The sequence below is a fragment of the Pan troglodytes genome, chromosome 17 (genome assembly GCF_028858775.2).
Source record: "Pan troglodytes isolate AG18354 chromosome 17, NHGRI_mPanTro3-v2.0_pri, whole genome shotgun sequence".
NCBI classification, from domain to species: Eukaryota; Metazoa; Chordata; class Mammalia; order Primates; family Hominidae; genus Pan; species Pan troglodytes.
Genome location: NC_072415.2, coordinates 66,472,729 through 66,500,671, shown reverse-complemented (window position 1 = coordinate 66,500,671; position 27,943 = coordinate 66,472,729). Strand labels below are relative to the sequence as shown.

Sequence of the window (27,943 nt, the reverse complement as noted above, 5' to 3'; positions counted from 1 at the left end):
TTTTTTTCCTACCTATAAATGTATAATGTTTAAAACTTTATCCTAGTGGTTATACATTTCTAGATGGGTCCATGTGTTTATTTCTTTCCACTGTTTTTCTTGGAACATGGTAGATGTTCATCAAGATGTTATTTTATATTTCCTCCCAACATTTTAATTTTTCTCTGAATATTTAATTTTCTCTGAACTTCTGAAGTTTTCCCCCATATCTCTAATCGATTTTCTGCAGTGTCAATTACACTCCTTTTTGCCTCCAGTGTAGTTCTATATTCTGTTATTGCTTTTCTAATTCCTCTGAAATCTTTTCTATTTGACTATATCACTATATCACTTTTAATTTTATCCTGTTGACTTTTGTCCTCAATTATTTATCGCTTAGTGGTTTTTTTTTTTTTTTTTTTTTTTTTGGCCTCATGGAAGTTAAATTGTTCTCTATTTAAATGAGAATTCCAGATAATTTTTCTAGATTCCAGTTTTTATAATAAATTTTTTCAGAAGTCTTTTCATTTTCCGAGTTTTCATAAAATGTTCTTTCCCACTTGTATTCAATTTACATGCTTTATTTATTTATTTTATTATTTCTACAAATACATGGAAAGAATGCTTCACTCAGTCTTGGCCTTGCTTTTTGGTGCTGGTAACATTTCTTTCTCAGTGGTATGGCTAGATATCATTTACAGGGTGACTGTTTGGGACCAAGACGGGAACTTCTTTCTGTATTTCCTAGCTCTGATATTCTGAAAAGACTGAATGCACAAAAATGAAAATTTCTGTCATATAACGGCTACTAAAGCTCTCCATTTCTTTGCTTTCCCTCAGCCCTTATATCACATCACTCGAAAGGACAGTATCTCCTGTGATCCTAAATGCTACCCTATGTTACTCTGTATTTCTTGACAAATATCTTATAAGGGCTGTGCTATAATCTAATCGTTACTTGCTCAAGAGTCTTGTAATCGGAGTTTACATCCCAGTTCTACTTCTTCAAGCTTTGTGAACTTTGCAAAATTGTTTCATATCTTTGAACTTCAGTTCCCTAAAATGAAGATAACAATAGCATTTGTATTATGGAGTGTTGCAAGGTTTTTTTTTTTTTTTTCATTAATTAAGCTCTTTCTAAGAGACAGGTGGCATTAGGTGCTATTATTGCAGTGGTAAACAAGAGAACCTAGGTCCCTGCTTTCATGAAGCTTATATTCTGGGACAAGAGACACACAAGCAAGAAATGAAGACATAAAATCATAAAGTAATGACAAATTATGATAAATCTGAAATTAAATGAGTGAAACAAATGATGAAATAGATATTAACTAGGGGTAGAGGGTAGAAGTTGTTTAGATGTAGTGATCAGGGATAACTGTTTAGAAGAATTGCCGCTTGAGCTACAAACTGTAGGATGAAAATGAGCCAGCCATGTGGAGACCTGGGAGAAGAATCTACCCCTCAAAGGGAACAAGGGCAACAATACCTTAAATACAATGTCATAATTACAAAAAAAGACCCCTCAAAAATACCAGTTATCAGCAGATGGCAGTATCCATATAGATAAGAAAAGAAATATAGGTCAATAGAGTTTGAAATATCCAATTGTTTCAGATTGCCATGTCTTAAATTGGATGTCCAGTATGATTCACCCTAATTTGGAATGAGTAAGTAGCTATGTTTTTAAAGCCAACTCAAGTCAAAATTACCAGCCCTGTTGACACCCTACTACCTGAAAGGTTCTTCTCTCTAAGGGTCCCTGCCACAGTTGCTTCTTCTCACTTTCCTTTCTAAGCTTCTTTTTCTGTATTCAACTTTTTTCAATTTTAATTTTTTAAATTTTTCCATAGGTTTTTGGGGTACAGGTGGTGTTTGATTACATGAGTAAGTTCTTTAGTGGTGATTTGTGAGATTTTGGTGCACCCCTCACCCGAGCAGTATACACTGCACCCTATTTGTAGTCTTTTATCTTTTGCTCCCCGCACTCTTCCCCCCAAATCCCCTAAGTCCGTTGTATCATTCTTATGCTTTTGTGTCCTCATAGCCTAGTTCCTACGTATCAATGAGAACATACAATATTTGGTTGTCCATTCTTGAGTTACTTCATTTAGTAGTCTCTAATATCATCCAAGTCACTGCAAATGCTGTTAATTCATTCCTTTTTATGACTGAGTGGTATTCCTTGTTATATATATACCACAGCTTCTTTATCCACTTGTTGATTGATGGGCATTTGGGTTGGTTCCATGATTTTGCAATTGTGAATTGTGCTGCTATAAACATGCATGTGCAAGTGTATTTTTTATATAAAGACTTCTTTTCCTCTGGTAGATATCCAGTAGTGGGACTGCTGGATCAAATAGTAGTTCTAGTTTTAGTTCTTTAAGGATTCTCCACACTGTTTTCCATAGTGGCTGTACTAGTTTACATTCCCACCAGCAGTGTAGAAGTGTTCCCTGATCACCACATCCATGCCAACATATACTGTTTTTTGATATTTTGATTATGGCCATTTTTGCAGGAGTAAGGTGATATCGCATTGTGGTTTTGATTTGCATTTCCCTGATTGTTAGTGATGTTGAGCATTTTTTCATATGTTTGTTGGCCATTTGTATATCTTCTCTTGAGAATTGTCTATTCATGTCCTTAGCCTACTTTTTGATGGGATCGTTTGTTTTTTTTCTTGCTGATTTGTTTGAGTACATTGCAGATTCTGGATATTAGTCCTTTGTCAGATGTATAGATTATGAAGATTTTCTCCCACTCTGTGGGTTGTCTGTTTACTCTGCTGACTAAGCTCTTTAGTTTAATTAAGTCTCAGCTATCTATCTTTGTTTTTGTTGCATTTCTTTTGGGCTCTTGGTCATGAAATCCTTGCCTAAGCCAATGTCTAGAAGGGGTTTTCCAATGTTATCTTCCAGTGTTTATAGTTTCAGGTCTTAGATTTAAGTCCTTAATCCATCTTGAGTTGATTTTTATGTAAAGTGAGAGATGAGGATCCAGTTTCATTCTCCTCCATGTGGCTAGCTAATTATCCCAGCACCATTTATTGAAAAGGGTGTCCTTTCCCCACTTTATGTTTTTGTTTGCTTTGTCGAAGATCAGTTGGCTGTATTTGGGCTTATTTCTGGGTTCTGTATTCTGTTCCATTGGTCTCTGTGCCTATTTTTATACCAGTGCTATGCTGTTTTGGTGACTATGGCCTTATAGTGTAGTTTGAAATCAGGTAGTGTGATGCCTCCAGATTTGTCCTTTTTGCTTAGTCTTGCTTTGGCTATGCAGGTTTTTTTTATGGTTCCATATGGATTTTAGAATTGCTTTTTTCTAATTCTATTAAGAATGATGGTGGTATTTTGATGGGATTGCACTGAATTTGTAGATTGCTTTTGGCAGTATGGTCATTTTCACAACATTGATTCTACCCATTCATGAGCATGGGATGTGTTTCTATTTGTTTGTGTTGTCCATGATTTCTTTCAACATTATTTTGTAGTTTTCCTTGTAGAGGTCTTTTGCCTCCTTCATTAGGTATATTCCTAAGTATTTTATTTATTTTTTTGCAGCTATTATAAAAGGGGTTGAGTTCTTGATTTGATTCTCCACTTGCTTGCTACTGTTGTATAGGAGAGCTACTGATTTGTGTACCTTAATCTTGTATCTGGAAACTTTGCTGAATTCAGTTATAGGAGATTTCTGGAGGAGTCTTTAGAGTTTTCAAGGTAAACAATCATATAGTCAGCAAACAGGGACAGTTTGACTTCCTCTTTACCAATTTGCATGCCCTTTGCCTTTTATTTCTTTCTCTTGTCTGAATTCTCTGGCTAGGACTTCCAGTACTATGTTGAAGAGGAGTGGTGAGAGTGGATATACTTGTCTTGTTCCAGTTCTCAGAGGGAATGCTTCCAACTTTTCCCCATTCAGTATTATGTTTGCTGTGGGTTTGTCATAGATGGCTTTTATTACATTAAGGTATGTCCCTTGTATGCCGATTTTGCTGAGAGTTTTAATCATAAAGCAATGCTGAATTTTGTCAAATACTTTTCCTGCAGCTATTGAGATGATCACGTGATTTTTGTTTTTAATTCTGTTTATGTGGTGTATCACATTTATTGACTTGCATATGTTAAACCATCCCTGTATCCCTGGTATGAAACCCACTTGATCATGGTTGATTATCTTTTTGATATGTTGTTGGATTCAGTTATCTAATATTTTGTTAAGGATATTAGCATCTATGTTCATCAGGGATATTGGCCTGTAGTTTTCTTTTTTGGTCATGTCCTTTCCTGGTTTTGGTATTAGGGTGATGCTGGCTTCATAGAATGTATTAGGGAGGGTTCCCTCTTTCTCTATCTTGTGGCATAGTGTAAATAGGATTGCTACCAATTCTTCTTTGAATGTCTGGTAGAATTCTGCTCTGAATCCATCTGGTTCTGGCCTTTTTTTGTTGGTAATTTTTAAATTACCATTTCAATCTTGCTGCTTATTATTGGTCTGTTTAGGGTATCTAATTCCTCCCGATTTAAGCCAGGAGGATTGTATTTTTCCAGGAATTTATCCATCTCTTCTAGGTTTTCTAGTTTATATGTATAAAGGTGTTTACAGTAGCCTTGAATGATCTTTTGTATTTCTGCGGTGTCAGTTGTAATGTCTCCCATTTCATTTCTTATTGAGATTATTTAGATTTTCTCTCTTCTTTTCTTGGTTAATCTTGCTAACAGTCTATCAATTTTATTTATCTTTTCAAAGAACCAGCTTTTCATTTCATTTATCTTTTGTTGCAAAGTTTAAATGAGGTAATGCTTGTAAAGCACTTAGCAGAGTGTATAGGAAATTCTAAGTAATAGCTGCGGTTGTCAATATTAATATTATTATTGCTGTCTTTGAGTAGAGATATATAGAGAAATATTGATTGGAGTAGAGGGCACTCCAGTGCACCCCCATGATGGGGAAAATCAGCTCTCCAATTTTGTGATTGGCACAGATGATGAATGCCTGAATCTTGGTTGACAATGGGAGCATTTTTTCAGCCCGACATACAACTGTTGAGTCACGAAGCAAGTTTTCCAATCTGGTTTATTGCTTCTTGATTAGTAGAGCTTTCTCCAAAATTCTGGTAAGAGTTTGACTGCAAATCCCAGTTTTCTTATTCTGTGGTGTTTCATCTTCTGGGTCTTCATAGATTTTATTTATTTTATTTTTTTTTAATTTTTGAGATGGAGTCTCACTCTGTCACCCAGGCTGGAGTGCAGTGGCAAGATCTCAGCTCACTGCAACCTCCGCCTCCCAGTTTCAAGTGATTCTCCTGCCTCAGCCTCCTGAGTAGTTGGGATTACAGGTGTGCACCACCGTGTCCGGCTAATTTTTGTATTTTTAGTAGAGACGGGGTTTCACCATGTTAGGCTTGTCTCGTACTCCTGACCTCGTGATCCACCCGCCTCAGCCTCCCAAAGTGTTGAGATTACAGGCGTGAGCCACTGTGCCCAGCCTATAAATATTTTTATGGAAAGGCTGATGGTAGTGTGTCCAGAGTTGTAATCCAGTTATAATTTTAAATTGGAAGGCTCAGGTTTTCTTCCTTACAGTTTTCAAATACAAATTATCAAATTTCACCAGTTAGATACATAAAAATAAAACATGTTGCATAGGGGATATTTTTAACTTCCTAGAGTTGCTATCAGCCATTCTGCTTTTATCCAGATTTCATTTGTTAAATGTGTTCTCTAAGCCAGAGTTGATGGAACCTTCTCTTTTGCTTCATTATCATGTTGATACCATATCATTCTCATATGATACCATAATGGAATTGCATGTTTTGCATTCTTATGGACCTTTTAAACCACTTATTTGTATTTTCTACAGCATTGTTCAGGATCAAGCACAGAGAGGAATTCAATGCCCTTGGCACTGAAATTTGAATGTATTTGAAAAGGATGCTTGAACTCCACTGTATGATATAGCACTCCTGCTGAAACCATTGTTATGCTAAAAAAATAAATCTTGGGGTATAGATTATCTCTCCATGTTATGGAAAGATACATTTTTAGTTGCAATGTTTTGAGATAACCTCGATTTGGCTCACTACAGTTCAGATTCAAAGCTGCTGTATTTTCTTATTGATGGGAGTGCTGGGAGGAGCTTTTTTGGTAGTGATGAAAAGAATAGCTTTCCACTGGGTAGGGGTGGTACTGTCCAGCCTGAGTTTTGCTAAGGCTGCATCCAATTACCCACTAATAAATTTAGCACTGATGTGGCACTTAATTGTAAAGTGTTTTCAGTTCTGTGAAAAAGTCTCCTTGGACATAGGTTATTACCATTATCACCCCATTGTTCACAGATTCTAATGTAATTCCATATGTCCCATGGGTTTTGGGTTTCTTTAGTTATTTCCACTAATATTTACTGAGGTGACATTTGGTTGTTTGTACCATGACAAATGAGGGTGAGGGTAGAATGCCTTGTTCTGTGGTTGGGTCATTGGGACATTGAGACATGGAAAGGATGCCTTTCTTTTGAGCATAAGAAATACAAGAAAACGGGCCAATTAGCCCTACAAGTGAGTGCGGAAGATGCCAGGGACATGTGGTTAAGTTACATAACCATGAGAAAGTCAAAAGAGGTACCGTTCTAAGGCCAGAGAAACGGGGTCACTGCCTTGGGGATCTGGCCTTATCTCAGGTGTGCTGACATTCATGGGGCCATCGAGGCTCTAGTTTCTCCAGTATCTATTCCTGATGATAAATAAGCTAGTGGAAAGGTAGATACTAACCTGAACTACAAAGACTCAATATGGCCAAGGATTTTTCCAGCAATGCTCTCCTGAAAACTGTCAGCACATTTTGCGCACTTGTCTCTTCCAGTCTGTTCTGGGGCTTTAGACACAGTCACTTGAGAGTATACTGGTTATAAAAATCCCTTTTTCAAAGTCCATGGGACAAAGCAGAATCACCCTCAGTTTAAATTAGAGCCACGTCTTAGGAATCAAAGTTGCACTGAACTGTCATCTGTCTCAGGGGAGAGGGAGGTAGGGAAAGACATCACTATTTCCTGTGTTTGAGATGATGTGTTAGGTAGTTTACACACATTGTTTTGTTTAATTCTTACATCAGTCCCTTGAAGGTTTTCTTATCATTATCCCCTTTTTCATAGAGAGGAAACTGAGGCCAGGAGATGTGTTTAACTTGCCCACAGTACCATGGTGTCCATGAGTCTGGATTCAGTCCTAGTAAACCACTGGTTCTCAAACTTCAGCAGGTATCCGAATCAGTTGCAGAGCTCTTTAAAACATGAATGGCTAGTCCTCATTTCTAGAATTGCTGATTAATTTGGTTTGGGGTGGGGCTCAAGAATTTGCATTTCTATGTCTTTTGCAGCAAACTGGATGGAGCTGGAGGCCACTATTCTTTTTTTTTTTTTTTTTTTTGAGGCAAAGTTTCACTCTTGTTGCCCAGGCTGGAGTGCAATGGTGTGATCTTGGCTCACCGCAACCTCCACCTCCCAGGTTCAAGCAATTCTCCTGCCTCAGCCTCCTGAATAGCTGGCATTACAGGCATGCGCCACCACGCCCAGCTAATTTTTTGTGTTTTTAGTAGAGACCGGGTTTCTCCATGTTGGTCAGGCTGGTCTTGAACTCCTGACTTCAGGCTATCTGCCTGCCTCGGCCTCCCAAAGTGCTGGGATTACAGGCGTGAGCCACCACGCCCTGCCTGGAGGCCATTATTCTAAGTGAGGTAACTCAGGAATGGAAAACCAAGTATCCTATATTCTCATTTATAAGTAGGAGCTAAGCTATGGGTATGCAGAGACATGCATAGTGTTATAATGGACTTTGGAGACTCAGAAGGGGGAGGATAGGAGGGGGATGTGGGATTAAAAAGTAAATATTAGGTACAACGTATACTATTGGGATAAAGTGTGCACTGAAATCTCAGAATTCACCACTATGCAGTTTATCCATGTAATCTAAAACCATTTGTACCCCAAAAGGTATTGAAATAGAAACATTTTATTTTTTTTAAAAAAAGAATGTGCATTTTTAAAATAAGTTCCCAGGTGAGTCTGAACTGCTGGTTTCTAGACCACTCTTTGAGAACCCTGTTTTACATGGTACTGTATCTTCAGAAACATGAGTCTAATGGGACAGGTGGGCTTGGTTGACCGACTTAGGATTTTAATCCTAAACATGAATCCAAACCCCATTAAAGGTACTCAGCCTGCTTTTGCAAATGTCCCCTGGGTCCCTGGGTTCATTTTAAATTACCCAGTCTATGGTATTCTATTATAGCAGCAAAAAATTGACCGAGACAGAGGTGATCCCACTCAACCTTGGTAGATGAGCTGGGAAGTGATAGGAAAGGAAAGGAAGCCAATAAAGGGCTCAGCCTCATGCCACTTACCTCCGTGGGCAGCTGAAGGTCTTGTCTTGCTGAGGAATTCTGGCAGCCATCTGGAGTTACCCAAACAGAGGGGTGAAGAAGGTGGGGGTATTTATCTACTCCCCTCCATTCACCTTTGGCTGAGAGCTGTTTCTGGGGCATTAACTTTCCCATACTTCTGGCTTCTCCTACTCCTAAGGCCAGAATAGACCCTTCAGGCAGAATGTGAGCAAGCTTCAAGGTGTGCAGACCTGAATGCCCCCAAGTGGTATTGATAGGCAACTGCTCCACCAGAGCGAGAAAATAAAGGAGGAACAAGAGAACCCAAAAGACATGCGGGGGCTCCTACTGTTTCTTGCCCACTGCTTGCTTCTAGAACACCCACGTTTTTGGCTTTTTCTGTTCAAGCCCATCCTTCCAGCCTTTCAAGGTGCCTTCATGTTACTTCGTCCTTGAGCCTGTTTACAACATCTCCTAATTTAGTCTCATTTGAAAATTTAATTAACAGGCTATTTACCCCTCTTCCATATCATTAATGAATTTGATATCTTTTTAATGAAGATATCAAATAAGACCAGATCAAGCATCAATTCATGAAGCTCCCTTCTTTATCCTCCCTGCCCCTGCACCTTCCCTGTTGCATTTTCTCACAACTCAGCGACCATTTACTGTCACTTTGGCCCGCCAGGCCTTCAAGCCATTTCTTGGTCCTTGTCACAAGTCATAACCAAGATAATCTAAGTGAATTTGTCAAAGAGCATTTAATGAGACACTGTGTTAAATGTGCTGCTCTAATCACAGAGTATTAGCTGCATTTCCTTTGACCAACTAATTTTTCAGTTTTCTCAGTAAATAGTTTCCTGTGGCAAGCATTCAAACAAATTTTAATAAATCCCAGTGTTGGTAGAGCTTTATTGTGGGGAAAAAAAACCCCGATGATACCACTTACTTTGTAACTACAATATTTCTGTGAGAGGTGCGAAAACATACAAACATACATATATTTTATAGGTGGGGTTAAATGATTCATCTAACGCACCCAAACAAGACACTTGAGTCCACAAACAAGTCCTGATCCTGTCTCTGATTGATTTCCAATGTCCACTTGTTTCCACCACCCCGTAAAGTCTTTTAAAACCTATCTGACTGATACGGTTTGGCTGTGACCTCACCCAAATCTCATCTTGAGTTGTAGCTCCCATAATCCCCATGTGTTGTGGGAGGGACTCAGTGGGAGGTAATTGAATCATGAGGGCAGGTTTTCTCGTGCTGTTCTCGTGATAGTGAGTAAGACTCTTGCTATCTGATGGTTTTATAAAGGGCAGTTCCCCTCCTCACGCTCTCTTGCCTGCCGCTATGTAAGACGCGCCTTTGCTCCTCCTTCACCTTCCGTCATGATTGTGAGGCCTCCCCAGCCATGTGCAACTGTGAGTCCATTAAGTCTCTTTTTCTTTACAAATTGCCCAGTCTCAGGTATGTCTTCAGTATGTATCCGTATCATGCACTGGATATGGAGATAACCATCCTTCCTGATACTAGGTACTAGGCAGCAATACCTTGACTTTGCTAGAATTAATCCCCCCAGCCCAATTTATTTTTTAATTCATCAGACATATCTTCTTACTTTCATAATAAATGGAACAAGAAATTATGAAAATGTTATTTTATTAAGGCATCTTAATGCCTAAGATATATAGAAATATAGAGCCTGAGAGTTGGAAAAGACATTAGAAGTTATCAGTTTAGGCCTTCTTAATCTGGGGTCTGTGGGTGTCTTGAAATTCTGTGTGCTTTTCTGCGTACCTGTGCATTTGCTTCCATGGCTTTTGACAGCATCTCCCAGGATACCACAGTCCAACTCTTGCTTTCAAAAGGAATGTGAACCCTGAGATGGGCAGATCATCTAAGGTCAGGAGTTCAAGACCAGCTTGGCCAACATGGTGAAACCCTGTCTATACTAAAAATACAAAAATTAGCCAGGCAAGGTGGTGCATGCCTGTAGTCCCAGGTGCTTGGTGGGGTGAGACAAGAGAATCGCTTGAACCTGGGATGTGAAGGTTGCAGTGAGTCAAGATCGCACCACTACACTCCAGCCTGGGTGACGGAGCAAGATCCTGTCTCAAAAAAAAAAAAAAAGGAATATGGACCACTGAGAGTTGAAATTGTTTAATGGTAATGCAACCCACCAAGTATTCCCAGCTGTGGTCTACCTCTGGACACATTTATTTATCCATGCAGATGTGAAAACAAGCAGGCAAGCCATGGTAAGCTTGGGAGGCCTCCAAAGTGAGCCTTCTGCAAACTATGAGCCTTTCCAGGCCTTGGTATCTCAGTCTCCCTTTTCTTTCAGCCCGTGCCACGTATGTTGATTGATGCTCCCAACACCTCAAAATAGCCCTTTCCATTGGTGGACAGAGAGTTCTTAGAAAGTCTTTTTTTTTTAGAAAAAATATTGAATTAAAAATAATCTTCCAGGACTATGAGCAAGCCATCTAATAACTTTTCCACACAGCACAATTCTTCTACTTGATGGTAGCCTCTATGTCCTCCCAAGAGATCTTTTTTATGAACATCTTTAATTCTCACAACAGGTACTAAGAGGATGTGGTTTTAGCCATTCAACTCACCCAGCTGACCTCTCCTGGACACCCTCCAGCTTTTCAACATTCTCCTTAATGAGTCACTCACTTGGAACTTAAGCCAGGTGTACTCTAACCTGTTAATGTGCAGTTGATTTCTAAAGCTTTTTAAAAAATCAATCAAGCAATCAGCAAGAGTTTATATCCTTTAAATGCTTCATATAAATACTTAAAGTCTGAAGGCAAAACAAGATGTAGAGAGACTCAGGGATGTATCAACATGCACAAGTTTAAGGGGGGAGAAGCAATTTTATAAATTCTTGGTTCTTGAAGCCCTCATGAGGAAAGGAAGTGTGGTTTTAAATAGTGTGCAGAGACACCTAAAACAGCGGTTCTTCAGCATGGGAAATACTGTAGCCACACTAGCACAAATCCAGTCAGTGGTACTAAACTCTACTGGTGGTCATTGTATTCACTACTGTCATGCATTCATGGGAAAATAAATGCTAGTTTTACTTAAGAATGTTCTTAATGAAGCAATAACAATTATTAAGTTTATTAAATCTCAGCTCTTGAGTATATCTTTTTTGGGTTCTGTGGAAAGTGTGTGTTTATTTCTATTTTGTTTTAAAAATAGGCATTCTGACGGGTGTGAGATGGTATCTCATTTTGGTTTTGATTTGCATTTCTCTAGCGATTAGTGATATTGAGCATTTTTTCATATGCTTGTGGGCTACATGCATGTCTTCTTTTGAAAAATGTCTGCTCATATCCTTTGCCCGCTTTCTAATGGGGTAGCTTGGGTTTTGCTTGCAAATTTGTTTAAGTTCCTTATAGATTCTGGATAGTAGACTTTTGTCAGTTGTATAGTTTGCAAATATTTTCTCCCATTCTGTAGACTGTCTGTTTACTCTGTTGATAGTTTCTTTTGCTGTGCAGAAGCTCTTTAGTTTAATGAGATTCAATTTGCCAATGTTCATTTTTCTTGCAATTGCTTTTGGTGTCCTTGTCATGAAATTTTTGCCAAATCCTATGTCCAGAATGGTATTTCCTTAGTTATCTTCTGGTGTTTTTATATTTTTAAGTTTTACATTTGTCTTTAATACGTCTTGACTTGATTTTTACATGTGGTATAAGGTAGGGGTCTAGTTTCAATCATCTTCCTATGGCTAGCCAGTTATCTCAGCACCATTTATTAAGTGGGGAGCCCTTTCCCCATTTCTTGTTATTGTCAGCTTTGTCAAAGATCAGATGGTTGTAGATGTGTGGCACTATTTCCGCACTCTGTCCTCTGTTCCTTTGGCCTATGTGTCTGTGTTTGTACCAGTACTGTGCTGTTTTGGTTATTGTAGCCCTATGGTATAGCTTAAAGTTGGGTAATCTGATGCCTCCAGCTTTGTTTTTTTTTGCTTAGGATTACGTTGGCTATTCGGGCTCTTTTTTGGTTCCATATGAATTTTAAAATAGTTTTTTCTAATTCTACGCAGAATGTCATTGGCAGTTTGATAGGAGTAGCACTGAATCTGTAAATTGCTTTGGGCAGTATGGCCATTTTAACAATATTGATTCTTCCTATCCATACACATGGAATGTTTTCCATTTGTTTGTGTCATCTCTGATTTCTTTGGGCAGTGTGAGATCTTCACTTCCTTGGTTAGCTGTATTCCTAGGTATTTTATTCTTTTTGTGGCAGTTGTAAATGGGATTGCATTCCTGATTTGGCTCTCGCCTTGGATGTTGTTGGTATATAGGAATGCCGGTGATTTTTGAATGTTGATTTTGTATCCTGAAACTTTGGTGAAGTTGTTTATCAGATCAAGGAGCTTTTGGGTAGAGACTATAGGGTTTTCTAGATATAGAATCATCTTTTCTGCAAGCAGGGATAGTTTGACTTCCTTTTTTCCTATCTGGATGCCTTTTATTTCTTTCTCTTGCCTGATTGTTCTTGCCAGAACTTCCAATACTATGTTGAATAGGAGTGGTGAGAGAGGGCATACTTGTCTTGTGCCAGTTTTCAAGGGAATGCTTCTAGCTTTTCCCCAATCACATGATGTTGGCTGTGTTTTGTAGTAGATGGCTCTTATAATATTTTGTAGTATGTTCCTTCAATACCTAGTTTACTGAGGATTTTTAACATGAAGCAGTGTTGAATTTTATTGAAAGCCTTTTCTGCATCTATTGAGATAATCAGGTGGTTTTTGTTTTTAGATGTCTTTATGTGATTAATCACATTTATTGATTTGCATATGTTGAACTAAACTTGCATCCCAGGGATAGAGCCTAGTTAATAATGGTGGATTAGCTTTTTGATGTGCTGTTGGACTCAGTTTGCTGGTACTTTGTTGAAGATTTTTGTATCTGTGTTCATCAAGGATATTGGTCTGAAGTTTTCTTTTTTTGTTGTGTCTCTGCCAGGTTTTCGTTTCAGGATGATGTTGGCCTTACACAATGAGTTGAGAAGGAATTCCTCCACCTTATTATTTTTTTTAAAATAGTTTCAGTAGGAAGAGCATCAGCTCTTCTTTATACATCTGGTAGAATTTGGCTGTGAATCTGTTTGGTCCTGGGCTTTTTTTTGGTTGGCAGGCCTTTTATTACTGATTCAATTTAGGAACTTGCTATTTACCTGTTTAGGAATTCAATTTCTTCCTGGTTCAGTCTTGGACCAGGAATTTATCCATTTCTTCTAAATCTTCTAGTTTGTGTGCATACAGGTATTCATAGTAGTCTCTGATGGTTTTTTGCATTTCTGTGGAGTCAGTGGTAACATCTTTTTTTTCATTTCAAATTGTGTTTATTTGGATCTTCTTTTTTTCTTAGTCTAGCTAGTGGTTAATCTACCTTGTTAATTTTTTCAAAACAACAACTCCTGGATTCATTAATCTTCTGTATTTTTTGTGTGTGTTTCAATTTCTTCAGTTCAGCTCTAATTTTGTTTATTTCTTGTCCTCTGCTATCTTTGGGGTTGGTTTGCTCTTGCTTCTCTAGTTCTTCTAGTTGTGATGATAAGTTGTTAATTTGAGATCTTTCTAACTTTTTGAGGTGGGTGTTTGTTGCTATAAACTTCCCTCTTAACATGTCCTTAGCTATGTCCTAGAGATTCTGGCACATTGTATCTTTGTTTTTATTAGTTTCAAAGAATGTCTTGATTTCTGTCTTAATTTCATTGTTTACCCAAAAGTCATTTAGGCGTAGGTTGTTTAATTTCCATGTAATTGTAGGGTTTTGAGTTATTTTCTGGTTTTCTATTTGTATTGTGCTGTGGTCCAAGATTGTGGTTGGTATGATTTCATTTTTTTTTTAATTTGCTTAGTATTGTTTTGTGTCTGATTGTGTGGTCAGTTTTTGAGTATTTAATATATGGCAATGAGAAGAATATACGTGTTGGCTTGGGGTGGAGAGTTCTGTTGATGTCTGTTAGATCCATTTGGTCAAGTGTTGAGTTCAGGTCCTAAATATCTTTGTTAATTTTCTGCCTCAATAATCTAGTACTTAATAAGTTAGTAGCATGTTGAAATTTCCCACTATTATTGTGTGGGAATCTGAGTCTCTTTGTAGGTCTCTAAGAACCTGCTTTATGAAAGTAGGTGCTCCTGTGTTGGGTGCATGTATATTTAGGACAGTTAGGTCTTCTTGTTGAAATGAACCCTATATCTTTATATAATGACTTTCTTTATCTTTTCTAATCTTTGTTGGTTTAAAGTCCATTTTGTCTGAAATTAGGATTGCAAACCCTGCTTTTTAAGTGTTTTACTTAGTAGATTTTGCTTAGTAGATTTTTCTCTATCCCTTTATTTTGAGTCTTCGGGTGTTGTTGCATGTGAGATGGGTCTCTTGAAGGCAACAAACCATTGGGTCTTGCTTTTTTTTTAAACCAGTTTGCCACTCTGTGCCTTTTAATTGAGACATTTAGTCCATTTACATTCAAGGTTAGTATTGATATGTGTGGATTTGATCCTGTCATCATGTTGTTAGCTTGTTATTAGGTAGGCTTGCTTGTGTGGTTTCTTTATAGTATCACTATTCTATGTACTTAAGTGTGTTTTTGTAGTGGCTGGTAATGGTCTTTCCTTTCCATATTTAATGTTCCTTTCAGGACCTCTTGTAAAGCAGGTCTGATGGCAATAAATTCCCTTAGCATTTGCTTGTCTGAAAAGAATCTTATTTCTCCTTCACTTATGAAGCTTAGTTTGGCTGGATATGAAATTCTTGGTTGATTTTTTTTTTTTCATCAAGAATGGTGAATATAGGCCTCCAATCTCTTCTGATTTGTAGGGTTTCTGCTGAAAGGTCCATGTCAGCCTGATGGGGTTCCCTTTGTAGGTGACCTACCCCTTCTGTCTAGCTGCCTTTAACTTTTTTTTTTTTTTTTTTCATTTCAACTTTGGAGAATCTGATGATTATGTGTTTGGGGGATGGTCTTCTTGTGTAACATCTCACAGGGGTTCTCTGCATTTTCTGGATTTGAATGTTGGCCTCTCTAGTGAGGTTGGGGAAGTTTTCATGGCCAATATTCTGAAATATGTTTTCCAGTTTGCATGCTTTTTCTCTGTCTTTTTCAGGGATGCCAGTTAGTCATAGATTTGGTCTCTTTATATAATCCATATTTCTCAGAGGTTTTGTTCATTCTTATTTATTTGTTTTTCTTTATTTTTGTCTGACTGAGTTATTTCTGAGAGCCAGTCTTTGAACTGAGATTCTTTCCTCAGCCTGGTCTAATCTGCTGTTAATACTCATGATTGTATTATGCAATTCTTGTAGTGTGTTTTTCAGCTCTATCAGATCAGTTTGGTTCTTTTTGTAATGGCTATTTCATCGATTAGCTCCTGTATTTTTATTTTAATTATGATTCTTAACTTCCTTGGATTGGCTTTTGACATCTCGTGAATCTTGATGATCTTCACTCCTATCCATATTCTGAATTCTATTTCTGTCATTTCAGCCCACTTAAGAATGCTTGCTGGGGAACTAGTGTGTTCATTTGGAGGAAAAAAGGCACTCTGGCTTTTTGAGTTGCCAGAGTTCTTGTGCTGGTTCTTTCTAATTTGTGTGATCTGACATTCCTTCAGTCTTTGAAGTTGATGTCTTTCGGATGGATTTTTTTGCCTTTATCTTCTTTGATGCCCATGGGAGTTTGATTATGGTATAAAGTGGATTCAGCTGACTGGCTTCAATTCTAATCAGCTCATGGGTTTTGGAGGAGCCTTCTCTGATTACTCTCTCTATGCTTGCATTTTTTTGTTGTTAGATGTTTTGGTCCAGAGGGCTTTCGCAGGCAGGGGCCATGGTTGGCAGAAAAGCTGTATCCTTGCCAGGTCAGCCCTAATCTAATCTGCTGTCTGTGTCCTTCCTGGGGAAACACAGGGTTGTTTCTGGCCACTGAATTCAGGTGGAAGCAGGACCGCTGGGTTGGAAGCTCTCTAGGTGTCACCCATCTGACTATGGGAGGTGGGGGTCAGTGGAGTTGTCCACCCTACCATCCAGGTGTTTCCAGGGCAACAGGAGGCTGTGCTCCTTGGCAAATTCAGGCAGAAATAGGACTGCTGAGTTGTAAGTTCTTGCAGGCATGGCTTGCCTGGCTACAAGCAGTGGAGATGGATGGGGCTGTTACCTTGCTGTTTGGATTCCTCCTCAGACAAGAGGTCATGCCAACTGTCTGAGTTCCCATGGAAGCAACATTACTGGGCTAGAAGCTCTAGTAGACATTGCATGCCTGGCTATCCGTGGTGGGGGGGTGGGTGGGGTCACATGCTCTGCTGCCTGGGTGCTTCCCAGTACATCAGGAGGTTGCATCCTCCAGCTGAGTTCCCACAGAAGCAGGACCACTGGGCCAGAAGCTCTAGCAGATGTTGTCCGCCTGACTACCAGTGGCAGGGGTGGCTGGTGAGTATATATTTTTAACATTTTGTATGATTAAATGGGAAAGATGGATAAGACACTTCTGATGCTAAATGAGGTATGATGGTCACCTTGAGGAAAAGTACCTGTGAGATCATTTGTGCTGTGAACTGATCTAGCCATTTTTTTCGTGGAATACCATTTTTACTTGAAAGAACAACTGGCAGAAAGGCGAGACTTATTCAGATCTGTTATTTGGCAGACACATTCTCAAAAATGAAAAAAGTGAACCTGTCACTTCAAGGGAAACAACTGACAGAAGTTGTTGCCTATGATAAAAATTTGAGCTTTCAAGTGAAAATTAGAATTTTGGAAGACTTCTATCTACCACCATGAACTTGACAGCTTCACAATACTTAAAGACTTTTGTGATGAGATTGCTGGTGATAGTAACAAATACAATTTTTTAATATTGTATAATTAAATGTGTCAACATTTGAAAGATCTGCATGACTCAGGGAACCAATATTTTCCAAATGAATAATGCATGATGATATAAAATCACACATGGGCAACCAATCCATTAATGTGTAAGATAGACCAACTGATTTTACTGTAACAGATTACAAACATTTCACTGATATGGTTTCACATCCCATATTAAAACCAACCTTAAGAAATTACCCATGTTGAGTGTTGGGTGTCAAAGAAGAAAATCTATAATTATCTGAAAAGGTTATGAAAACACTTCTCCATTTTCCTTCTATAGATCTGCATGATGATGAATAGTCTTAATTTGCCTGAACTAATCCAACATATTCCAACAAATAACATGCAGAAGCAGATATGACCATCCAATTATCTTCCATCAAACCAGATACTAAAGAAATTTGCAAAAGTATGAAACAATGTCACTCTTCCCACTGCTCTTGTTTTGTAGCAGAATTAGTTTTCACAAAGATATGTATGTTAACATATAAAGAGATTGTGAGTGCTATTTTAAGATGCATTAGTATTTTTTAGAATTTCTCAGTGTTAACATCTGATATAATAGGTACTCATAGATATAATCCACACAGACAAAAGCTCATTGATATTCTTGATGATTTTTAGAAAGTGTCAAAAGGTCCTCAGACCAAAAAGTTTGAGAACCATTGAACTAAAAACCAGAGTGGAAGATGAATGGATAAATGAACAGGGGAAGGGATTAAATAAACTGGAAATGATGTGGTGGATGGGATTAAAAGTGCAGGTAATAGAGAAGACTGAGATATGTAAAGCATGCAAGAGGTAGGTCTGGGGTGATGATTGGTCTGCAAGGAGCACTTATGGAGGACAGAAATAATTTATGACAAAATCAAGAAAAGAGATCAAGGGATTGAAAACAAATCACAAAAATTGAAAGAACTTGTATTATGAACTTTGAAAATGGGAACATTTGAATATAATTGTTATACTCCTTATGCCCCTTTGTGCTAATGATCAAATGGGCTTAAATAGTAGCATAGCAATCTGAGCCACAGAGATGGGATAAAAGTATTTCATATTTTGGACTATTGGAATATTTATTTAGTAATAACAATGCTCTAATTTATTGGGTATAATCTATGTGCACAGTAATATACTACGTAGTTTATTATTTTATTTTAGAACCTCTTAAAGTGAATTTACCTTTGTGTATGTATTATTAGTATAAATTTCAACAAATTTTATTTGAGTGGTGTTCAGCCAAGAAAGGTGAAAAGCTAGTATATCCTAGGTTTGATCCTAAACATGATTTCAGTTTTAGACTTTAAAATGATGTGGACATTTTGCCGAAGAAACTATTCTCTTTCTTTCTTTCTTCTTTTCTTTTCTTTTCTTTTCTTTCTTTCTTTCTTTCTTTCTTTCTTTCTTTCTTTCTTTCTTTCTCTTTTCTTTCTTTCTCTTTCTCTCTCTCTCTTTCTTTCTTTCATTTTAGGCCTTCTTCCTCGTTTTTTTTGTTTTTTGTTTTTTGGTGACATTGCTTTTTAATCCTCATTCAGACAATGCAATCCACATAAAGCATTAGAGAGAATCCTTTTGTATAGTGTATTTTGCTTAGGTACTGAGTCAACTGTGTATCATCAACTCTGTTGATTTACCCTAAGATAGCTCTTCTCCATTCCTTTTCCATGCATATACTTTTCTTTGACCTGTCTAAAGAAGCCTTTGTTAGAACTTCTCTATGTAAGGGGTGTCTTTCCTTGACAGCTTTATGATTCACCTTTATTTGACTGTTCCAGGTTTGTACTTGGCCTTCTGTCCTTAAATTAGAGGCATATTTCACTCTTTTTTTGAGAAAAAGAAAATTTTGTAGACATTTTTTTTGTTTATGGTTCACAGATCTTGAAACTCCTGATTTGATCTTTCACCTCCATTTCTTTGGATTATTACTTCATCCAGTCTCATTCTCTTCAAAATATAGTATGAAGTAATTCATCTTAATGGAGTGATTGACTTCCTCATACTCTCATCCAAACGCAGAACAAATCTGCAACCTGGGTGAACAGTGGTCTTGGGGTCCTGGGTGCTAGCTACCCCTGGGAACCCTCAGATTGCCCAAGATCTCTCAGAAAAATGTACCCACCTCAACCATTCCCATTAATTCATCACACTCAGTACCTCACAAAGGTTACCCCCATTTAATTCGCGCAGTGGCTTTATATCAAGTTTTTAGCCAGCGAGACTAACCAATGGAGAAGTTTACTAACTTTCCCAAAGCTCAAAGAGAACCAGAGGCAGAACTGGGATTTGAACCTAAAAATATCTGACTCCGAATTCTACATTCTCCACTTTCTCTAAGGATGCTTTAAAAACAGTATCAAATCTCAACTTCTGGCAAATTTAGGTCATGCTCAACTAATTTATCCCTAGGAATTTTTATGCTGTGAGTTTGACATTACATGTAAGAAAATAAGAAACCATTCATTAAAGATGATGGATAAAAATAAATGAAACAGAGTCACCTACACATTTTTCTCTTATATTGCCAATTGCTTTTAAGTGTTCTGTTGAATACCAGAAAAGTGTCAAGGAGTCATAGATACAGCACAGAAGGTCTTCACTTCATTTGCTTCATCCTTGAAAAAAGAGTAAATTGTAATAGAACAACTCAGATTAGTTTTCTGGTTTTTGTCTTTTATAAGAAAATTCATTTTGATTTTCACGGCCCAAAATATAACATAAAGTACTTCATCTACTAACCAACATCTACTCAGTTATTCCTATGGACTCCAGTTGAAATTATGTCCAAATTCTTCCATGAAAGAACCATCTTCTTGATTTGTATTTTATGTTAATGGGAATGGTAATGGAGATTGTAAAATCCATTTATTTTAATGTTATCTTAGACTATGAGTAATGATTAAGTAGAAAATCCTCACCTTCAAAAGCATGTACATGATAAAGGTTTTTCTTTTTTAAAAGTAAAGAGAGAGAAAGAGAGAAACAAACCTCAACCCCCACATACCCAAATCTTCTCTAAGACACACATGGAATCTTTTAAATTACATTTGTATCAAATTAACTTGGGTGGTCTGAGAGTCATCAGGCATGCAGAAAAGGGTTCTCTTAAAAAGCTAATTTAAGAAAGTTGTTAGGGCATTGACAATAGAAGCAACCTGTTCCCTTGTTGTCAATGTGTTTTCTTTTAGGGAAATTTGCTTTTTCCTGCCCATGCTGAAAATATCTACATCGCTCCAAGAGCTCAGCCTTAACATCTTCATGGGTGGCTCCAAGTGGCTGCCATTTTTACCATGTGCAGAGTGACAGCTTCTCCTTATGCTTTTTCAAATAGTATAATGATTAAAATATTGTTGGGTAGACTCATATGTGTGCATTTAAGTCAACAGCACTCAAAACTTACCAACTTTTTTTGTAGTCAAATAATATTTCAGCAATTCAATTATTCTTTAGAAAATGAACAACTCTGGAAAATTTTGTTTATTGCATTGCTCTCTAAAATATCCAAGGGATGGTGCTGCACTATGAAACCATAAACAGCAGGGGTAGATTGTGAATGCTGAGCTGCTGTTAGAGGAAGGAATGAGAAAACAGAGGGCAGCGTGGGAATAGGATTGATGAAATGCATATTTGTACAGGACTATCATGACTCAACTGGGGAGCCACCTGTATTGCCTCCGGAAATGATAATGATGCTGATCTCAGCTAGAATTTATATAAAGGCTTATTAAAACAAGACAAAACAAAACTCATAATGTATGGTATGCCTCTTCTCAGGACAAATTTCAAAGGTTTTGGGAAAGGTTGGTCTGTGAGACCAAAGAATGGATGCTTGATTCCATCTAGTTCATATTCAAATTGTTCATCCAGGTGAAGTGTTGGACTTTGTACCATTTTATCCCTTAATAAATATATACCATAAATATATATTGTATATATATGTATATACATGTACATATATATATAATATGTAATATACCATATTGTATAATATGATAAGTATTTAAAATACTTACCATAGTAAGTATTTAGTTGTAGATATTGCACCCAGTGCTGGAAATCCCATCAGCCTGTATTGGCTGCTAGCAACATGTGTCACTTCAAAGATCTGTAATTAGGGAAAGGAGTTGTTTGTTATAAATATCCAACACTCGTTCAATAATGACTTGGTGCTAGGCACTGTTCTAAGTGCTTGACTTCTGCTAAACTCATTTAATCTCATAATTTTAAGAAGTATAATTTCATGCACGTCCGTGTGAAGAGACCACCAAACAGGCTTTGTGTGAGCAATAAAGCTTTTAATCACCTGGGTGCAGGTGGGCTGAGTCCGAAAAGAGAGTCAGTGAAGGGAGATGGGGTGGGGCTGTTTTATAGGATTTGGGTAGGTAAAGGAAAATTACAGTCAAAGGGGGGTTGTTCTCTGGCGGGCAGGAGTGGGGATCGCAAGGTGCTCAGTGGGGGTGCTTTTTGAGCCAGGATGAGCCAGGAAAAGGACTTTCACAAGGTAATGTCATTACTTAAGGCAAGGCCCAGCCATTTACACTTCTTTTGTGGTGGAATGTCATCGGTTAAGGTGGGGCAAGGCATATGCACTTCTTTTGTGATTCTTCAGTTACTTCAGGCCATCTGGGCGTATATGTGCAAGTCACAGGGGATGCCATGGCTTGGCTTGGGCTCAGAGGCCTGACATTCCTGCCTTCTTATATTAATAAGAAAAATAAAACAAAATAGTGTTGAAGTGTTGGGGCGGCGAAAATTTTTGGGGGGTGGTATGGAGAGAGAATGGGCGATGTTTCTCAGGGCTGCTTCAAGCGGGATTAGGGGCAGCGGGGGAACCTAGAGTGGGAGAGATTAAGCTGAAGGGAGGTCTTGTGGTAAGGGGTGATATTGTGGGGATGTTAGAAGAAACATTTGTTGTATAGAATGATTGGTGATGGCCTGGATACGGTTTTGGATAAATTGAGAAACTAAATGGAATAACAGAAGGAGAAAAACAGGTATAAAAGGTCTAAGAATTGGGACGACTCAGGATATCTGATTAGAGAGTGCCTAAGGAGATTCAGCATAGTCCTGCCAGCAAAGATTATTTATTTACTTCAAGAGTTAAGAATGGCAGTTTGGGGCTAGCACCAGGCGATATCAACTGTGATGGCTTGGAAAAACAGTGTAAACCGGCAGCGTAAACAAGAGCAGAGCATGTGTGAGTAGTTGAGAACAGTGAATAGGAGTATGACTAGACAGAAGATAGTAGGGATGACAAGTTTTTTGGGGCACAGTCTAAGTTGGTCTGGTGTCTGGAATGAGACTGGGGCCTAATAAAAATGAGCGTCTATACAGGAGCTTAAATGGGCTGTACTCTGTAACATTCCAAGGACAGGCCTGAATTCTGAGAAGGGAAAGTGGTAAAAGTATTGTCCAGTCCTTTTTAAGTTGGTGGCTGAGCTTGGTGAGGTGTGTTTTTAAAAGACCTTTAGTCCATTCTACTTTTCTTGAAGACGGAGGACTATAAGGGATATAAAGGTTTCACTGAATACTAAGAGCCTGAAAAACTGCTTGGGTGATTTGACTAATAAAGGCTCGTCTGTTATCAGACTGTATTGAGGTGGGAAGGCTAAACTGAGGAATTATGTCTGACAGAAGGGAAGAAATGACTGTGGTGGCCTTCTCAGACCCTGTAGGAAAGGCCTCTACCTATCCAGTGAAAGAGTCTACCTAGACTAAGAGGTATTTTAGTTATCTGACTCGGGGCATGTTGAGTAAAGCTAATTTGCCAGTCCTGGGTGGGGCAAATCCTCGAGCTTGATGTGTAGGGAAGGGAGGGGGCCTGAATAATCCCTGAGGAGTCGTAGAATAGCAGATGGAACACTGAGAAGTTATTTCCTTGAGGATAGATTTCCACAATGGAAAGGAAATGAGAGGTTCTAAGAGGCGGGCTAGTGGCTTGTACTATAGCATAGCCTGCCTTTGCTGGTGTGTGGCAATTAGGCCTGGTGGAACTGCCATCAATAAATCAAGCGCGATCAGGGTGAGGAACAGGAAAGAAGGAAATTTGGGGAAATGGGGTGAATGTCAGGTGGATCAGAGAGATACAGTCATGGGGGTCAGGTGTGGTATCAGGAATAATGTGGGAGGCTGGATTGAAGTCTGGGCCAGGAACAACGGTAATTGGGAGACTCAACAAAGAGTGAGTATAGCTGAAGGAGCTGGGAAGCAGAAAGTATATGCATCAGGTATGAGGAAGAAAATAGATTTTGGAAGTTATGAGAACTGTAGAGAGTGAGTTGAGCATAGTTTGTGATTTTGAGGGCCTCTAAAAGTATTAAAGCAGCGGCAGCCGCTGCACGCAGACATGAGGGCTAGGCTAAAACAGTAAGGTCAAGTTGTTTGTACAGAAAGGCTACAGGGTGTGGTCCTGGCTCTTGTGTAAGAATTCTGACCGCGCTAACCATGCCTAGGAAGGAAAGGAGTTGTTGTTTTGTAGAAGGTGCTTGGGTTTGAGAGATCAGTCGGACACGATTGGCAGGGAGAGCACGTGTGTTTTTATGAGAATTATGCCGAGATAGGTAACAGATGAGGAAGAAATTTGGGCTTGATTGAAGTAATGGGGGCTGTCTGTGAAGCTTTGCAGCAGTACAGCCTAGGTAATTTGCTGAGCTTGATGGGTGTCAGGGTCAGTCCAAGTGAAAGCGAAGAGAGGCTGGGATTAAGGGTGCAAAGTAATAGTAAAGAAAGCATGTTTGAGATCTAGAACAGAATAATGAGTTGTAGAGGCAGATATTGAGGATAGGAGAGTATATGGGTTTGGCACCATGGGGTGGATAGGCAAAACAATTTGGTTGATAAGGCGCAGATCCTGAACTAACTTGTAAGGCTTGTCTGGTTTTAGGACAGGTAAAATGGGGGAATTGTAAGGAGAGTTTATAGGCTTTAAAAGGCCATGCTGTAGCAGGCGAGTGATAACAGGCTTTAATCTTTTTAAAGCATGCTGCGGGATGGGATATTGGCATTGAGTGGGGTAAGGGTGATTAGGTTTTAATGAGATGGTAAGGGGTGCATGATCGGTTGCCAAGGAGGGAGTAGAGGTATCTTATACTTGTGGGTTAAGGTTGGGGGATACAAGAGGAGGACGCAAAGGAGGCTTTGGATTGGGAAGAAGGGCAGCAATGAGATATAGCTGTAGTCCAGGAATAGTCAGGGAAGCAGATAATTTAGTTAAAGTGTCTCAGCCTAATAGGGGAACTGGGCAGGTGGGGATAACTAAAAAGGCGTGCTTAAAAGAGTATTGTCTAAGTTGGCACCAGAGTTGGGGAGTTTTAAGATGTTTAGAAGCCTGGCCGTCAATACCCACAACAGTTATGGAGGCAAGGGAAACAGGCCCTTGAAAAGAAGGTAATGTGGAGTGGGTAGCCTCTGTATTGATTAAGAAGGGGATGGGCTTACCTTCCACTGTGAGAGTTACCCGAAGCTTGGCATCCGTGATGGTCTAGGGGGCTTCCGAGGCGATTGGGCAGTGTCGGTCTTCAGCCGCTAAGCTGAGAAGATCTAGGAAGGAGTCAGTCAGACAGCCTTGGGCCAGAGTCCCAGGGGCTCTGGGAGTGGCTGCCAGGTGAGTTGAACAGTCCGATTTTCAGTGGGGTCCCACACAGATGGGACGCAGCTTAGGAGGAATCCCGGGCTGCGGGCATTCCTTGGCCCAGTGGCCAGATTTCCAGCACATGTAGCAAGCTCCTGTGGGAGGAAGTTCTGGAGGAACGCCTGGCTGCTGCGTTTCAGGCGTTTGGAAGTTCTTGTGTGCTGGAGATGTGGCTGGGGTTTGTCTCACAGTGGAGGCAAGGAATTGCAACTTTTTTCTATTATTGTACACCTTGAAGTTGAGGTTAATTAAATCCTGTTGTGGGGTTTGAGGGCCAGAATTTAATTTTTGGAGTTTTATTTAATGTCGGGAGCAGATTGGGTAATAAAATGTATTTTGAGAATAAGACAGCCTTTTGACCTTTTAGGGTCTAGGGCTGTAAAGCGTCTCAGGGTTGCTGCTGAACGAGCCATGAACTGGGCTGGGTTTTTATATTTGATAAAAAAAGAGCCTAAATGCTTCTGATTTGGGATAAAGAAAAAGGAGCATTAACCTTGACTATGCCTTTGGCTCTAGCCACCTTTTTAAGAGTAAATTGCTGGGCAGGTGGGGGAGGGCTAGTCACGGAACGAAACTGTAAGCCTGACCAGGTGTGAGGAGGGGAGGCCATAAAAAGATTACAGGGTGGAGGAGCGGAGGCTGAGGAAGAATTGGGACCTAGCTTGGCCTGGCGAGGAGGGGAGAGTTCAGATGGGTCTGTAGAAGAGGAAGATTGGAAAGACTGAGTGATGCTTGGGGTTGGGACTGAGGGGACAGGCAGGAGGGAAAGAAGGAAGATTTTGGATGAGTTGCACTGGGCACAGAGACTAGGAAGGGACTGATGTGTAAAAGAATGCCTGGACGTCAGGCACCTCAGACCATTTGCCCCTTTTAGGACAAGAATTATTTAGATCTTGTAGGATGGAAAAATTGAAAGTGCCATTTTCCAGCTATTTGGAACTACTGTCAAGTTTGTATTGGGGTCAAGCGGCATTGCAGAAGAAAATAAGATGCTTAGATTTTAGGTCAGGTGAGAGTTGAAGAGGTTTTAAGTTCTTAAGAATATAGGCTAAGGGAGAAGAAGGAGGAATGGAAGGTGGAAGCTTGCCCATAGTGAAGGAGGCAAGCCCAGAGAAAAGAGTAGAGACACGGAGAAGGGGTAGGGGTTTCTTGCCATCCAGAAAAGCAGAGAAAGGGTTGGGGCATGGAAATAAGGAATTGGGGCACAGAGACAAGAGGTTGGGGTGTGGAAATGAGGGATTGGGGTGCAGAGATATGAGGTTGGGGTACTTGCCCCTCCTCTAGAAAAGCGGGACTTGCCGCTAAGAGTGAAGGAGAAGGGATTGAGGGGTACTTGCCCCTCCCCCAGAAAAGTGGGACTTGCCGCTAAGGGTGAAGGAGAAGGGGTTGAGGGGTACTTGCCCCTCCCCCAGAAAAGCAGAGAAGGGGTAGAGACAAGGAGAGAAGGGGTTGGGGTACTTGCCCTTTCCCCAGAAAAGCAGACAAGGGGTAGAGACAAGGAGAGAAGGGGTTGGGGTACTTGCCCCTTCCCCAGAAAAGCGGGACTTGCCACTAAGGGTGAAGGACCAAGGCAGGTGTCCCTGTGTGGTCTGACACCTTTGAAACGTGGGTGAATAATCAGAGAGGTGTCCCTGCAATGATTAAACACCAAGGGTAGGCTGCCTTCCCAGTCCGTGACCGGTTTCAGAGTTTTGGGTCCACGGATAAAACGTGTCTCCTTTGTCTCTACCAGAAAATGAAAGGAATTGAAATTAAGAGAAGGGAGAGTTTGAAGTGTGGCGCCAAGATTGAAAGGAGAAAGAGGTTGAGGGATAGTGAGGGAGGTTGGAGAAGAGAGTAAAAAAGAGGCCTCTTACCGGATTTGAAGTTGATGAGGTGTTTCTTGGGCTGGTCGGTCTGAGGACCTGAGGTCGTAGGTGCATCTTTCTCATGGGGCAAAGAGCAGGAGGACAGGGGATTGATCTCCCAAGGGAGATCCCCCGATCCAAGTCACGGCACCAAATTTCACCAAATTTCATGTGCGTCCGTGTGAAGAGACCACCAACCAGGCTTTGTGTGAGCAATAAAGCTTTTAATCACCTGAGTGCAGGTGGGCTGAGTCCGAAAAGAGAGTCAGTGAAGGGAGATAGGGGTGGGGCTGTTTTATAGGATTTGGGTAGGTAAAGGAAAATTACAGTTAAAGGGGGGTTGTTCTCTGGCGGGCAGGAGTGGGGGTCGCAAGGTGCTCAGTGGGGGTGCTTTTTGAGCCAGGATGAGCCAGGAAAAGGACTTTCACAAGGTAATGTCATCACTTAAGGCAAGCCTGGCCATTTACACTTCTTTTATGGTGGAATGTCATCAATTAAGGTGGGGCAAGGCATATGCACTTCTTTTGTGATTCTTCAGTTACTTCAGGCCATCTGGGCGTATACGTGCAAGTCACAGGGGATGCGATGGCTTGGCTTGGCTTGGCCTCAGAGGCCTGACATATAATAATAACCCTATCATTATTTCCATTTTTATAGATGAGAAAACTGAGGCACAGAAAGATTAATTAACTTATCCATTTTATTAGTCTATTCTCATGCTGCTAAAAAGAACTGCCTGAGACTAGATAAATTATAAAGGAAAGAGGTTTAAATGACTCACAGCTCTTCAGGGCTGGGAAGGCCTCAGGAAACCTATAGTCATGGCAGAAGGGGAAGCAAACATGTCCTTCTTCACATGGTGGAAGGAAGGAGAAGAATGAGAGCCAAGTGAAGGGGGAAGTTCCTTCTAAAACCATCAGATCTCATGAGAACTTATTAACTATCATGAGAATAGCATGGGGGAACTGCCCCCATAATTCAGTTACCTTCCACCAGGTCCCTCATACAACATGTGGGGATTATGGAAACTACAACTGAAGATGAGATTTGGGTGGGGATACAGCCAAATCGTATCATTTCACCCTGTCTCCTCCCAAATCTCATTCCTCACATTTCAAACACAATCATGCCTTTCCAACAGTCCCCCAAAATCTTAGTTCATTTGAACATTAACCTAAAAGTCCAAATCCAAAGTCTCATCTGAGA

General features: G+C 39.7%; 1 long non-coding RNA gene across 1 annotated transcript in view; it reads left to right on the top strand.

Moving 5' to 3' along the window:
* The window catches only part of LOC134808615 (uncharacterized), a 110,244-nt gene that overhangs the window by 10,276 nt on the left and 72,025 nt on the right, over positions 1–27,943 (top strand). The gene's annotated exons all lie outside the window — the stretch shown is intronic.